A 12,517-nucleotide genomic window follows, 5' to 3' on the forward strand; every position below is an offset into this window, starting at 1 on the left:
ACACACACACACACACACACACACACACATTGATGGAGAGACCTATCCAGCATTTTCAGGGAATCCTTCCCTGAAGAGGAAACATTTAAGCTTAATTCTTAAGGATGTGAGGAGTTGTCAGGCAGGGAAAGAGCATCCCCAGCAGAGGGAACAGCATGTGTCAAAGTTCTGAGGCTGAGAAGAGCTTGTCATCGTCAAGGCACTGAAAGGATTGCCAGCTTGCCAGTGTGGCAGGAGCAGAGTGGGCAGAGCGGAGAGTGGGCAGGAGAGAAGCTTGGAGAAAAAAGTCAGGGACATACCATGCAGAGTATTACAGGGGTTCTAATTCTATTGTAAGTGCAATGAAAATCCACTGGGGGGTTTTAAGCAGATCACTGGTTCCTGGATAGATGGTAAGGGATAGAGGGGGAGCAATAGCAGTGCTAGAAAGACCAGTTAGGAAGTTATCGAGGCTATTACAGTAATCCAGGCTATAAACGGTAGTGGCTTCAGTTCAGAGAATGGCAGTAGAGATGAAGAGACGTAGATGTCGCCAAATCTATTTTGGAGGAAGCAAAGAAGGGAGGGAGAGTGGGCAGTTGAGAGAGGGAAAACCAAAGAAAAGTCCTAGATTTCTGGCCGGGACAGTTGATTAGATGGCAATGCCCTTTTACTAAGGTGAAGCAGACTGAAAGAATATAGGTTTTAGAATGTAAATCAGGAGTATAAGATCCTTGAGGGAGTGTCTGTATTTAAACGTTACTTACCAGTATATACACAGTACATAGCACACTGGCTGACACAATGAATACTAACGGAATTGGGTTTGATGACAATTCTGTGACATCCTGACAATTCATCATTTATACAAGGGGATTCAGTAAATGTAAATGAAATATTAAATGGATTTGGGATATACACAGCTAAAAGATTCACGTTTCAAATGTATGCATAAAGTGACAGTGACAAGTTAATGGCTTCTACATAAATGAGCCTTATGTAAAGCAAGGGAATTTTTTTATAGAGTAACTGATATAAAGAATGTCTGATGCTGTAAATTGGTATTTCGGGAAGGAGAAAGAAAAAGTCATAAGAACTTCAATGTAGAGGCGGGCTCTTTATTATTCTCTGAAGTTCTTAAATTCTATTGTTTTAGAGAATGGACTCTTAAAGTCACGGGAGCCTAGCACTCCTGGCTTTTAGTAGACGTGGGGAGCAAACAAGGGAGCAAGTGACATCACCTTTGTGTCAGCTGTTGATGCTTGTCAGATTAGACAGGCTAAAGAGGAGCCCTCAAATGACATTGAGACCAAATAAGTATTCAGCTTTTAAACTCTGAGGGCAACATTGTGTTTAGCATAATCACATTGGCATGCTATTTGCATGTCCCAACTCTACTAGAATACAGATTATTCATTGTGTTTTCACACAATGAATAATTTCCTCTTCAGGAAATCCTGCACAAAAGGATCTTCACTGGTGTTCTGCCAAAAGGTATCTAGACTTCAATACTTTTCAACAGGTAATTGGCATCTAGTGTCCTTACTATTCCAATAAAGACTTTTCAAAAATTGGCACCAGCTATCATTGAAAATCAAATTTGATCAGAGAGACTTCAAACTGAGTTAAATTTATCCAGACCTGACATTTTATATCTTGTCTGAGATCTGAAACAAACAAACAAAAAAATCTCCAGGGATAGCCAAGCAAAACATTTTAAAAAATATTCTCAAAGCATTAAAAATAATTATTAATTCCATATGATCCAGCAATTCCACTTCTGGGTACAAAAGACCCAAAATAATACGCCCTTTGAAACGAAGGTCTCAAAAAGATTCTTATATGTTCATGGCAGCTCTATTTATAATGGCCAAAAGGTAGAAGTAACCCAAGTGTCCATCAATGGATGAATGGATAAACAGAATGTGATACATACGTACAATGGAATATGATTCAGCCTTTAAAATGAAGGAAATTCTGGAGCACCTGGGTGGCTCAGTCGGTTAAGTATCTGACTTTGGCTTGGGTCATGATCCAAGGTTTGTGAGTTCAAGCCCCGTGTCAGGGTCTTTGCTGACAGTGCAAAGCCTGCTTGGGATTCTCTCTCTCTTGCCCTCTCTCTGCCCCTTCTACACTCTCTCTCTCAAAATAAATAAATAAACTTTTTAAAAAATGAAGGAAATTCTGACACATGCTATAAAATGGATGAACTTTGAACACATGCTAAGTAAAATAAGACAGTCACAGAAAAGACAAATATATGATTCCATTACATAAGGTACCTATAGTGATCAAATTCATGGAGACAGAAAGTGGAATGGTCATTGCCAGAGGGAAATGGGGAGTTAGTATTTAATGGAAATAGAAGTTCAATTTGGGAAGATGAAAAGTTCTAAAGATGAGTAGTGGTGATGGTTGCACAACAATGTGAATATATTTACTGCTACTGAACTGTACATTTTAAAATGGTCAAGGTGGGGGCGCCTGGGTGGCGCAGTCGGTTAAGCGTCCGACTTCAGCCAGGTCACGATCTCGCGGTCCGTGAGTTCGAGCCCCGCGTCAGGCTCTGGGCTGATGGCTCGGAGCCTGGAGCCTGTTTCCGATTCTGTCTCCCTCTCTCTCTGCCCCTCCCCCGTTCATGCTCTGTCTCTCTCTGTCCCAAAAATAAATAAAAAACGTTGAAAAAAAAATTTTAAAAAATAAAAAAAATAAAATGGTCAAGGTGGTAAATTTTATATATATCTTATCACAATTAAATATAATAATTAATTAACTTTAAGTAGTAAGTGGTCTGTCATATGAGCAATTTTATATAATCTGATAGGATAAGATGATTAAGAGTGGGATCCTACAGAGATGCCTGGATAAGCATCCGACTTCAGCTCAGATCATGATCTCACAGTTCGTGAGTTCAAGCCCGGCATCAGGCTCTGTGCTGACAGGTTGGAGCCTGGAGCCTGCTTCAGATTCTGTGTCTCCCTCTCTCTCTGACCCTGCCCTGCTCATGCTTTCTCATTCTCAAAAAGAAAACAAACACTTAAAAAAAATGTAAAAGAGTGGGATCCGAGGGGTACCTGCCTAGGTGGCTCAGTTGGTTAAGCATCCGACTTCAGCTCAGGTCATTACCTTGTCACAGTTCCTGAGTTGGAGCCCACATCGGATTCTCTCTCTCTCCCTCTCTCTCTCTCTGTCCCTCCCCTACTTGCACTGTCTCTCTCTCTATATAAACAAACAAACAAACAAACAAAAACTTAAAAAAAAGGGAGAGTGGGACCCTAGTCACAACACTATCTTCCAAATGTCTGGCATTGTGGGTTTTAGTGAGTAGTAGGATCACTTTGAGACAACAGTGTGATGAGCATGGTAACTTAGAAGCAAATGTAGTTTTTTATGTGCCCTATAATGACAGTTATCTAGAATGAGAAAAAGTTAGTCTACCTTTCTTCTCTTCTAACTAGTCCATATGGAGTACTGTTCAGAGACAGGGATCTCCCTGCAGAGCAACGTAGGAGAAACTGAAATGGGTTCAGAGAGGTGTAATCAGAAGAAAAAAGTAATCTGAAAAACAGTTTATGAGAAACAGCTAAAGAATGTCACACTAGCTGTAATGAAATGGAATAACGTGTTTCTTTATGGCTAGGAAGAATAGCATTAAGACCGAATTTTGGAAGCTACACAGTAAGACAGGTAGGTTTGGGGTCAATAGAAGGAAGAACTGTCTGACAGTTTCCATAGCACTTTATCAGTACTCCTCTGGTAGAACTTTCCACTTTCTATCTTTAATTGAAGTTACTTCCAGAAATTACCTCAAAATCCACATAGTACCTGCTGGTGCACATATCAGGCCCTGAAATACTTGTTGAATGATTAAAGAGTGTGACAACGATTAAGCAAATGACTCTCAGAATAGCCAAAGATGGAGACTGAGCTGCCCTGGGAGGGAAGGGATTCAAACACAGGCTAGCTAACTTCTTGGCAGAGATGTTACAGAATATATCCGAGTTTCATTTACTTCGTTGGATTAGATGACTTTTAAAAAGTCTTTTGAACCCTGAAGATCCATGGTTTCATGATCTGGGTTTAAGTCCTGGCTTTGCCACTTAGCAAAGGTAAAATCACTTAGCTGCTTTGCTCAAATGGCACTATATCATACACCTTGCTTGTGACATAAATTCTGTAGACAATCAAAATAATATTTTAAAACAAATACCAGAAACAAAACAAGAAAACTAACCGTGTTGCTACCTTGACTGGCAAGAAGTCATGCACGAACTTTAAGAGAAAGCCTGGGGGAAGGTGGATGGAAGTCTGGGCTCTGAGGGACCAGGACCAGAGGAACTGGCTGTATTATAGGGCTTGTCCCTGTGGGTAAGGCAGTATTAACCCCAAACACTGTGTCCCATGAGGTATAATAATTTCAGGCTTGATGAAGGTCAGAGTTCTACCTATGATAAGTCAATCCCACAAGGGAAGCAATGCCTTAAGAGTACATTCTCATATATTGCCAGGGAGTATGGGGAATAGAAAACAATCCCTGCGGTGGTGTTTCTAGATTGATCAAGGTCTCAGACAAGTGGATGGGATTCGGGTTATTCGAAACACTTAAGGAGAAGCAGCAGCAGAATCTACGTGTGTGGCCAACGCGAATAAGCAGAGTAAATCTGTGGCTTAACCTAGATACAACTGACCTTTGAACAATGAGGTTAGGGGCACCGATCCCCCACACAGCCAAAAATCCACATAAAACTTTTGAGTCCCCCAAAACTTAAATACTAATAGTTTACTATTGACCAGAAGACCTACCGATAACATAAACATAGATTAAGGGAGGGTGGGGAGGGTGGGTGATGGGTATTGAGGAAGGCACCTTTTGGGATGAGCACTGGGTGTTGTATGGAAACCAATCTGACAATAAATTTCATATTTAAAAAAAAAAGAAAAGAAAAATGCAATGAAAGAAAAAAAACATAGATTAAGACACATTATATATGTTTTCTATATATATTATATACTATATTCTTACAATAATGTAAGCCATAGAAGAATAAAAATGTTACTAAGAAAATCATAAGGAGGAAAAAATATATTTACAGTACCGTATTGTATTTATCCAAAAAAATCCATGTGTAAGTGGATGAGTGTAGTTCTCACCCATGTTATTCAAGGGCCAACTGCATTTCAAATTCTAGCCTTAAAGCATTAAGATGAGTGCCAGGCCCCAGATATTGGGTCTGGTGCTGCAACTGTACTCTGTCATGATCAAAATAGACTCTTTAAGCTCACCAAACTCCACACCCGAAAAACAAATAACCCAGTGAAGAAATGGGCAGAAAGCATGAACAGACACTTCTCTAAAGAAGACATCCAGATGGCCAACAGGCACATGAAAAGATGCTCAATGTCGCTCCTCATCAGGGAAATACAAATCAAAATCACACTCAGATATCACCTCATGCCAGTCAGAGTGGCCAAAATGAACAAATCAGGAGACTATAGATGCTGGAGAGGATGCAGAGAAATGGGAACCCTCTTGCACTGTTGGTGGGAATGCAAACTGGTGCAGCCGCTCTGAAAAACAGTGTGGAGGTTCCTCAGAAAATTAAAAATACACCTACCCTATGACCCAGCAATAGCACTGCTAGGAATTTACCCAAGGGATACAGGAGTACTGATGCATAGGGGCACTTGTACCCCAATGTTTATAGCAGCACTCTCAACAATAGCCAAATTATATAAGGAGCCTAAATGTCCATCAACTGATGAATGCATAAAGAAATTGTGGTTTATATACACAATGGAGTACTACGTGGCAATGAGAAAGAATGAAATATGGCCCTTTGTAGCAACGGGGATGGAACTGGAGAATGTTATGCTAAGTGAAATAAGCCATACAGAGAAAGACAGATACCATATGTTTTCACTCTTATGTGGATCCTGAGAAACTTAACAGAAACCCATGGGGGAGGGGAAGGAAAAAAAAAAAGAGGTTAGAGTGGGAGAGAGCCAAAGCATAAGAGACTCTTAAAAACTGAGAACAAACTGAGGGTCGATGGGGGGTGGGAGGGAGGGGAGGGTGGGTGATGGTTAGTGAGGAGGGCACCTTTTGGGATGAGCACTGGGTGTTGTATGGAAACCAATTTGACAATAAATTTCATATATTGAAAAAAAAAATAGAGTTATCTACACTAAAACGAAAACAAAAACAAAAACAAAAACAGACAAAATAGACTCTTTACCTGCCTGAGGTTACACCTGCAGGAAGAAACCATCATGGCATACAGATAAATCAGGGGGAGAGACAGGACTAAAATGGAAAAATGCCCTGCAATTTATAAAAGACTATATATATATATATATATATATATATATATACACACATGTTTACAGCTTAGTGATTAGATAATGGACTCTGGAGTCCAGTTGTGGGGGATTGGATCAGATTTGATTCAATTCAACTTAAAAGTGGACCCCTGCCTTACCTTTCTGTGTCTCCATTTCTTCAATAGTAAAATGGAGGCGATAATAGTACCTACCTCATAGGGTGGTCCCAGGCTAAATGAGATAATGATAATGTGATGAAACACTTACAGTAGTATCTGGCATACAATGATCTCTCAATAAATATTAGTAATTATAGATTTTTGTCTGGACCTCAGTAACCCATTTTGACCCATATACCTAGGTCATTTTTTTCTGCCCAACAATCTCTTCTTCAATTAATCATGTCTTTGATTGTCTTCTTCTAAAGGTTCTCAACCAAGAGTGATTTTGCCTTAAGGGACAGTTAGCATTGTCTGGAGATATTGTTGGTTGTCATAACTTGGGGGAAGGAGTCCTACTCACACCTAATAAAGCCAGCAGTCAGAAGAGCATTTGACTCTTGACCTCAGGGTCATGAGTTTGAGCTCCATATTGGGTGTAGAGATTACTCAAATAAATAAATTTTTTTTAAAAAGTAGAAGCCAGAGATCTCAGAAATCCAGAGATGTTGCTGACCTTACACATGCCAGCACCCCACACCAAAGAATTATCTTGCTCCAAATACCAACAGTGCCGAGGCTGAGAAATCCTGAGCTAGACTCATTTCTGGTAACCAGCAGGATTTCATGTACTGCAACTCTAAAGGAATAAGGTGGTATATCCTCTCTCTCTCACTTTCCAGAGCCCTAAATACTTTGAAAAGTTGGAAGGTACATAGAGCTGCAACCCTCAGTGGGCACTGTCACAAGGACTCTTCTTATCTTTGTCCTTTCAGTGTTCTGGAGTTTGGGGTGTGGTGGGATTTATACATCCCAGAATGCCACTTCGGTTCCTTCCTAGATCCTGCTTTCAGGAAGTTGTGATTCTCAGGTGAATATTGATTGATTCAGGGAGTAGAGGTAGGTGGAGATAGGGAAACCTGCAATCTGGCTGCCTTAGAAGGTAGTGCCTGCATATTTGAAGCATGGTAGGAAGAGAAGATGAGGGAGGGGTCTTTATATCTGCTTTCAATTAAGAAGGATTATTCTGGTTCTGGCAGCATGATGCACATGGTCTGTCAACTATTTTCGTTTTTCAATTTGGTTGTGTTGCTTCAAGGATGGTGGAAATGCTTTTTAGATCCTGGCAATAGACTCTGAAATCCTACCATTTTTGGAAGGGGAGTTTGAAGTTTTCATCTTTTGTGGAACATCACAGGTTTTTTTTTACTGACAGCTAAGAAAGGCCATAAGAGCTGCAAGTCAGATAGCCTTTAAAATCATTACTTTCTCTATTCCTGCTGATTTGTTTTGGAAAGGGAAGATTACAGCCCAGGGAATCACCTTTAGGGCTATCAGTGAATCTGTCATGAGGACTTTCCTTTTCCCAGATTCTCAGAGTTGTTAGAATCAGATTTCAAAACAATGCAAAGATGTGGGGGTGAAAGGAAGACCTGAGTTCTTTGGGTCACTATCCTATCATCCTATCCCAGAATTTCAGAAGCCAGAATTCCTTGGTTTACGAGTCCCTAAGTGATACTGCCTGGTGGCAGTAAGACCAAATCGTTATATTGTACAAATTTCTAATTTCAGGTTTAAACTATCCAACTAAAAATTGCATCTAATCAAGAAATCAAGCTTTGTAAGAACTAGAAGTGGCTGGATTATAAACCTAATGAGCTTTCTGCTCCATGTGCACATAAAGAATGTTTTTAATGACTGATGAGTAAGCTACATTTTTATTTTTTTCTAAAATGGCCATGGATTTTCTTTTTCTAGTGAACACTGATCTTGAATACACACAAATGCTAAAACCCAGCTGCTTCTTTTTGTGAGCAAAAGCAGTCTTAATTAGTTTTTATAACATATACGTATCTTTCATCCTAGTAAAGTGCAATACTCAACAAATAATGTTTTGATTAAAATCTAGTGAATGCTTTTCCTGTTCTTTTCCTCCTTATACAGTCTTTCCCCATACTTTTTGCATCTGATATCCAAAAGAAAGTATTGCCAGAATATAATTTTTCAGATAACAGAATCAAATTACCGTTATTTTGAATATAGATTTTACGATTAAAATTGCCCCATTTATGTAACTTTATAGACTTTGTGAAGGAAAAAAACTGTACTTGTATCAATTTTACATGTTAATAAATAAATTTTTAGGGGCACATGGCTGGCTCAATCAGTAGAGCATGCGGCCCTTGATTTTGAGGGTGTGAGTTCTAGCCCCACACTGAGTTTAAGTAATCACTTAAAAATAAAATCTTTAAAAAAATGTTATTTTAGTTAGATGGTGGCATAAGGCCACATAGACTTCATTTACTGCCATCAACTGAACAAGGGACATCACCCTCAATTCCTGAGTGCTTATTCCATAGTAAGGTATAATTAATATTATCAGGAAAAATAAATCAATATTGTCAAAATTGATTATTTTGGAGGATTTCTTTTTTGGTACTGTACTATATTACCTAAATTGAGTGGGTCTAATTGAAAATTTACACCACTCTGCCCACATTTGAAAGCCAGTTGTGTTAGTTTGCTGGGGCTGCCATAACAGAGGACCACAGACTGGGTGGTTTGAACAATAGAGCTTTATTTTCTCACAATTCTGGAAGTTAGGAGTCTGAGATCAAGGTATCAGCAGGATTTGGTTTCTTCTGAGATCTCTTTCCTTATCCTGTAGATGACCATCTTCTCCCTGTCTTCACATGGTCCTTCCCTCTGAATGTGTCTCTGTCCTAATTCCTCTTCTTATAAAAACACTATTAATATTGGACTAGGGTCCACTCAGCCTCATTTTAACTAATGGCTTCTATAAAAATCCTATCTCCCAATATAGTCACCTTCTGAGGTACTAGGGATTAGGACCTCAACATATGAATTTTGGAGGGACACAGTTGAACCCATAATACTGTCAAAAATCCAGAAATAAAAAATTAAAACCATCAGATCAATAAATAGTATTTTGTAAGAGCTTATTGGGCATATAAGAACCATTCTAGAATTGGGAGCTTTCAAATTTGAAACTAATAGGAAGTTCAGGTTGCAGGAATGTTACAGGATGGCTTATGAAGTGAAAATAAGGAAGTTGTTTAACCTTTATAATGACTGGCTATTACAATGGGGGTTTCCACATGGCAGGGGATTGATTAAAAGTGATTACCTTACAGCATTTTTAGGAAGATGACAAGTTTCTTTTATGATGTCAGAGGCATTTGCAAGAAATTACCTAAGTTAGCTATTACTTGTGTTCATGAAATACGTTAGATACAGTTTTGCTTACATAGCTTAAATGGTTTGTCACCCAGAGAATTTTCACGTCCAGCCTCCATTTTGTGTTTAATTTTAACCAATTCACTGATTTCCCATATTTTTATTTTGGTTTACATGGAATAAAGTAGTCCCAGATAACTAGTCCTATACAGAAAATTTACATCTAAATTATATTCAAACTGGAGTCAGATTACAACACAGACACAGGTTGTTTTTGAAGATGCCTAAATGCTTAATTGTTAAGGATGGCAGATTTGGGGACCAACAAATGTCACAAGCCTGAGGATATCAACGGCCTATCAGGAATATTGGGGTCTTTACATGTGTAAGGCTTTGATTAGATATACCTGAGACTTTCTACCTGAAACCTCCAGTTTGCACATCACTTTAGAAAGGTGTGGTGCAGAGATGAGAACATTAAACAAAATAAATAAAATAGGGAGAAAGCAGACAGTATACTGAACATAGACAAGTTCCCACCCACTCAGAATTAAATTATGGGACAGCATGATAACCAATAGACAAACCAAAGAAAAACTTAAGTACAGGGCTTCCCACAGACGCACGCGAAGTTCTACGTGAGTAGGAACTGTCCAATTCCCAAACACGAGCAACCGTGATGCTGGGGAATGCCGCCAGGTCTATACACTTCAAGATCCTTCTTCTGGCCAAACACAAAGGGCTGGGAGAACAGATGTGTACAGTCTGGAGAGGAAAGGATCAAGATTAAGGGCACACACATAATGACTTGCATGGGCATATAGATATATGACTGCATCCAGTGGGGGCAAATTAATAATAAGTTCAAACAGGATATTTAAGGAGAAAAGTTAAAGGATAGAAGCTTCATATAGACATGGTGACAAGTGGCCAAATTCTAGGATGAAAATTAAATAAATATGTCATGTATCAACTATTCAGGTTCACATTATGTGCCAGGCACTAATGCCACAAATTACCAATCACCAATTCAGACCCAGTTGGAAAATAAAGGTAAAATACTGAGTTCAATTCTCATCTTGATAGTCTCAGTGCTATCACATAGAATCCTCAATGAAAACTTTGAAAGTAATGAATGATCAGCATATCATAGTCAAAAATCATGGGCACTGGATACTTACAGACCAGAGTTCAAATCCCAGCTCTGCAACTAAGGCAACTGTGCCAACATTTGCTTACTGGCTAGGTGGGAATTCTAATATCTACCCTACATATACGCTGAGGATGAAACGAGCTACTGACTTTTAAAGGGTCAAACATAGTCTAACATAAAGGGTCTATCAAAGGGGGCCTGAATTATTAGTTCCCTTTCCTCTCTGTTCTTCCCCTGCCATTGACTATCTTAATGAGACATTTGATTTGAACTGATCATGAAAGAATGAATTTACTTAAAGGAAAAAATTTCCTGATGGTGTATATTTTCAATTATTAAAACAGGTAAATCAAGCACTTTGGAGCTTAAAGAATTTCTAGGTTTCAGGGCGCCTGGGTGGCTTAGTCAGTTGGGTGTCTGACTTTGGCTCAGGTCATGATCTCATGGCTGTGGGTTCAGGCCCCACGTTGGGCTCTGTGCTGACAGCTTGGAACCTTGAGCCTGCTTCAGATTCTGTGTATTCCTCTCTCTACCCTTCCCCTGCTCATGCTCTGTCTCTCTCTCCTTCAAAAATAAATAAACATTTTTAAAAATTTTTTTAAAAAGAGAAAAAAGAATTTCTAGTTTTCACAGGAGAGATGAGTCTTTCCAAGGCAGTGATATATATGGGAGAATGGAGTGAAGATTCACAGGAAGGAATGAGAGGGGAATAGAAAAGAGGAATCTTGGAATGCCTGAGTGGCTCAGTTGGTGGAGTGTCCAACTCTTGCTTTTGGCTCGGATCATGACCCCAGGGTATGCCAAGCGTGGAACCTGCTTGGGATTCTCTCTCTCTCGCTCTCTCTCTCTCTCTCTCTCTCTGCCCCACTCCCCAGCTCGTATGTGCTCTCTCTCTCTCTAAAGAAGAAAGAAAAAGAAAAGAGGAATCTTGCGGCTGAGACTTTCAATTTCAAAAAGTTTAATTCATGTTCAGAACCTGGCCTCTCACGATCCACTGTGCAATTTATAGGTAGTAAAGCAAAGTGGAAAGAGAATAGACTAGGGAAGCAGACAGGCAGGATTTGGCATCTGGCCATGTGTGACCTTGGGCATATTATTTAACTAACTTCTTTGAAGCTCATTTTTCCCATTTATAAGTTGGAGATAATAGTACTGGCTGGCAAGGTTGTTATGAGAATTATATGAGATAAAACATAGACATCGTTTATCATGCTCAAGAAATAAATAAAAGCTTCAATAAAATGTGAACTGAGGGACCTTGAACCACTCACTGTCACTGAGAAATTTCACTGAGATGATGGAGAGAGAAAGCTGTAAAAAATGAAAGGAGTAGATGATGGCTCACAATTAAATTCATTGAAAAGAAAATATTCGATATCTACCTATCTCTGTTCATGGCTATTAGCCACACTGTGATTGAATAAGTAAGATAAATATAACATGGAATAACTTGCTATATTCTTTGCAAGAATCATCAATAACATGCTCTCTCCAACTTCCAGGTCTTTGTGTGCATACTGCAGCTTTTGCTTGTTAACCTCTCTCCTCCTCCTCTCAATGCTTGACTCCTTTTCATTAGTGTTGACATAACTGACATTTCATCATGGAAACTTTCCTTGTCTTATCCCAGAATAATTTAAGGGTCCTGTTATGTGCTCCTTGCACTCTTAACTTCCCCATTTATAACTTTCCACATTTTACTGAAATA

The sequence above is a fragment of the Panthera pardus genome, unplaced genomic scaffold (genome assembly GCF_024362965.1).
Source record: "Panthera pardus isolate Hobbes unplaced genomic scaffold, ASM2436296v1 HiC_scaffold_13, whole genome shotgun sequence".
NCBI lineage: Eukaryota > Metazoa > Chordata > Mammalia > Carnivora > Felidae > Panthera > Panthera pardus.